Raw genomic sequence first — 4,535 nt, 5'->3', positions numbered from 1 at the left:
GCGTATTCCTACGCCGTCGAGGAGAGGCCAGGCGGCCAAGGCCTCGTGCTCCACCTCGTGCTCCAGCCCCTGCCGCCTACATAGGCCGACTAACTAATGAACGACATGCTCGATCAGGCAGGCATGCGGTTATATGGAATTATGTTTTTTTGTCGTGCGAAGATATGTACTACGTATCTATCTTTGTGTGCCCTTTTCTTTTCGTAGCACGCAAGTGTTCAATAATTTGTTGAGTCACTATATGCAAACCTGGGAAGACGAACTACCCCTCTTCAGCTTTCTGTGGTGAAGAGGGGTAGCTAGAGACACGCTCCCCAACCATGGCGTCCTCACGCCCCGCGCCCGCCATTGCCTCCGTCACAGATCTCGCCACGCGGGCTCCACGCTATGCCTCCGCGGCGTCGAAGGACGGCGCCGGCGATCGGAGACGCCCCCCCTCCCCCCTCCCCCCCCCCCCCCCCCCCCCCCCCCAAGTTCAGGAAGGCCTTCCAGAGTTGGTGAGATTGATCTCACCGATCCCGCAGGCTGTATCTATGGCGACGGGGAGCCGAAGTTGGGTAGATTGGGAGACAAGGATTCGCGACCCTGTGGCGGCGTGGATCTGGCGGGTTCAGGAGTGGAAGGCGGCAGATTAGGCGGTGGCGGCGGCGAGAGATCCAGTCACGCGAGCCGCGGCGAGCAGCTATGCAGATTCCTGCTGCCGGCGAGCAGAAGAGCACCAGAGGTTGCTGGCGAAGCGAATCTACGACGAGGCTACAATGGTGGAGAGACAGAGGATGCCTACATACCCAAATTCCATGTCGGCGGATTTCGTGAAGTGGGCGAGGTCAGAAGCGAAGTCCGACGATCCTCGCAGAGCGTTGAGATGGGAGAGCATGCTTGGTGTGATCCCTACGGGTGCGCCACTTCAGGGCATCTCGACATGGCCTCCGCCTTCGCTGGATTGAGCCCTGAGGATGCTGCCACTCCTCCCGGCCCGCCCATGGGTTTCAGGAGAGATGCTTCCCCTCCGCTGATGGCGTTCAAATCGCCGATGAGGTGCGGTGGAGGCCGGAGTGCCAATGCCAGGAGGGACCTGTGGGTCAGTGAGAGGAGGACGGCAGACCCCGCTGGTCATGCCCCCATGCCTTTTGCGGGAGAGGTGGTTGCGCCTCTTGAAAAGGTGTCTCCTCCTTTGGCTCGGGTGCTGGAGCCCGAGCGTCGGCAGGCTAGGGTTCATATGACCCGACCGGGATCTAGAAATTCTAACCTAGTGTGGATTCGGAAGGACAAATTCGCAACTGGAGAATTCGCGGAAGCTGATTGCCACCCGGTTGGAAGGTCAGATCAATTACCAACTCCAAAACAGTTCTCATTCTCTAGAGATTACTGGGCTAGAAAGTCGGGCAAGATCCCTTTTGCCGTTGTGGTCAAGATGGCTGGAGGAGGTCGAGATGGCAGTAATCAGGGTGGAAGATACGGCTCGGGGAGGGGCCGTAATGGTCGCCCTCCTGCTCCTTCGCCGTCAGAGCAGGTGGGGGCTACGCCGCCGACGGTACCTCAAACGGCACAATCTGCTCCCCCGCTGTCGATCTATGCCAAGCCCCCTTTGTTTCTGGTCGGCTCTGCTCAAGCCATGATGCAACCTGGTGGGCAGGTATATGGATACCAAGGTGGATGGAACCCGCAGATGCAGCAGATACAAATGCCTCAGTGGCCTAATCAACAACAGTTTCCGTTCCAGTACATGCCCCCACGCAGGTATACCCACAGCCCTTCAACCCTTAGATGCAGCGGAATCAGTATGTAGGGAGTGGATCCTCCACTGGGGGCAGTGTGCAGAGCGGTCAGTCAGAGCCTGGAAAGAGCAAAAAGAAGAAAAACCAGAAGAATACGCAAACTGCTGCGCAGACTAGCTCTAACAGTGAGGAGTCTTCTTCTTTCAATATTGATTCGAAGTATATTGGTGCAATTTGCTGTAACTGTGGACAACCTGGTCATTTTTTGGGAATGTGCCACATCCCCAAAGCCTGCTTCATTTGCAAAACTCCTGGACATCACATGGACTCATGCCCTACTTGGTACAAGCCATATCCTGCAGCTATGTACTGGGGAAGTGCCAACAATGGTCTGGGTTTTTTCCACATAGAGGCTAGTGGCAAAGAAGACAATGAATGGCTGAACCTTGGGAATGTGGGTCTAGTTTTAGTTGAAAAATGAGAGATAACTGAATCAGAGCTGGGAGACTGCTTTTCTGAGATGTGGAAGACCAATTGGCCTGGCAGATCAGGAAGTATGATAACAAGAAATTCATTGTCAGGTTCCCTCCAAATAAAAAGATCAAGGAGCTAGTAGAATACCATTCCATTAATCTGAAGAAGGAGGGTGTGACTATATCCTTCAGTGATTGGATGGGAGAGATGCCAGCTTATGACTATTTGGAGGAAACTTGGGTGGTGATTGAAGGAATACCACCTAAATGGATCTCTTGGAGTACTATCTCTCAGGTTTCTACTTTACTTGGGGTCCTTGTGAATGTTGACTGGCATACCATCTTCAGGAGCTTCTATGAGAAGGTGAGGATTCAGGTTGCTATGAGAGATGCTACTAAAATTCCTAGAGATAGAGTGGTGGAGATAAACCATGAGCTATATTTGCTGAAATTCTCTGTGGAAGCTAGGTTAGGAAGTGGGCAATCAGATATACCTCCAGAACCTGATGATAACCCCTCACAGAAAAAACACACTGAAGAGGAGTTTGACACTAGTGAAGATGATTTGCTGGGAGAGCACATGGACACTGGCAACAGCAATCAAGCCACCAAGGACAGATCTAATACTGTTGGACATAGTGGCACTATCCATAAATGCTCCACTCCTGCCCCTATTGCCAAAGACTCTGGTATGGGCTCCTCCAAGCTATTAGGTGCCCCTATGACCAAAAGCTATTTGGAGGTGGCAAAGAAGAACCAAAATATCAACTTGGGTGACCCACTTCTGGAGAAATTTGAAGCTGCTGCTATTGGAGCTATATCTGAGATTCAGAAGAAAACAAGTACCCAACAGAAATGGGGTCCTGTGGTGGCCTCTAGGGTTAGTACCAGGATCAAGAAGGATGACAGGCCTGCTATCCAGAAAGCTCAAGAGTTGAAGCAAATTAAAAACCCGGAAAAACCTATGTTGAGGAAAGGTACTCAAAATTCCTTTGCATGACTTGATAATGATTTTCTGATAAAAACTGCAGAATGTTCAGGGATTAGCCTGGGCAACAGCAGTGATAACATTCAGGAAAATATATGCATTATTAAAAATGTGGAATTAGATAGAATTTCCAAATTTAATGTTGATAATCCTGATATTTTTTTGCCTCACAGTATAGATGTTACTGGTGATGAATTCATGGGTGATGAACCTGTCCATGGTAATAGTAGTGAGAAAGAAGTGGGGGCTCAGAGTACTGAACTCACTACTTCAGACTCCTCCTGGATAGAGGTTCATAAAAAATCTTCTTGTAAAGGAAGAAGAAAAATTAATTTTGATTGTAAATGATAGGTAATTTCTGGAATATTAGAGGACTTAACAGTCCTTTTAAAGTAGACAAGTTAAAAGAGCTCATTAGAGCCAACAGCCCTGACTTTATTTGTATTTCTGAAACCAAAAAAGAAGATTTCTCTATTCTTCAAATTGAAGCCTTTGACCCCAGGGCCAATTTCCACTGGAAATGGCTGCCTGCTATAAACACTGCAGGAGGGGTCCTGTTGGGTTGCAAGTTAGATACCTTTGACATTATTCAATGTGATCTGCACAATTACTGCATCTCTTGTCTAATTAGGAACAAACAAGATAGCTCTGTTTGGAGACTTATTTCTGTATATGGCTCTGCATATGATCAGTATAAGATGGATTTTATTAATGAACTACATTCCATTCTAGCTGGCGGAGGAGGACCCACTCTAGTAGGTGGTGATTTTAATCTAATTAGAGAGGCTAGTGAGAAAAGCTCTGGTGCTATAAATCAGCACTGGGCTTACCTCTTTAATGATTGGATTAACAAATTTGGTCTGATTGAGTTAAAAATTAATGGAAGGAAGTTTACCTGGGGGAACAACCAGGACAATCTAGTGATGGCTACTATTGACAGAGTTTTCATGTCCACTGATTGGGCCTCTGAATTCCCTGGAGTCCATCTCAAAGCTCTTCCTAGATTGGGGAGTGATCACACCCCACTGGTTCTTGATACCCGTGCCTTCCACATTCCCAAAGATAAACATTTTAGATTTGAAAAATGGTGTCTGGAGGTTGAGGGCTTTAGGGAGGTTGTGACTAAAGCCTGGACTGCCAAATGCCATTTTACTAAGGCCATAGATATTTGGCAGTTCAAAATTAGAAATTCTAGAAAAGCCTCAAAGGATGGATGGCCAATTATGAGGCTGATCAAAACAGGCAGAAACAAGCTCTGGTGGCTGAATATAACTGCCTAGATATTCTTTCTGAATTCAACCCTCCTTCCCCTAACACTAATAGCAGAATTAAAAAAATTGCAGGTGATTTAGAGGA

This window comes from Triticum aestivum, chromosome 3B (assembly GCF_018294505.1).
Source record: "Triticum aestivum cultivar Chinese Spring chromosome 3B, IWGSC CS RefSeq v2.1, whole genome shotgun sequence".
In the NCBI taxonomy this organism is placed as follows: Eukaryota; Viridiplantae; Streptophyta; class Magnoliopsida; order Poales; family Poaceae; genus Triticum; species Triticum aestivum.
The sequence above is the reverse complement of the archived record's forward strand: the minus strand, read 5'-3'. Positions refer to the sequence as shown.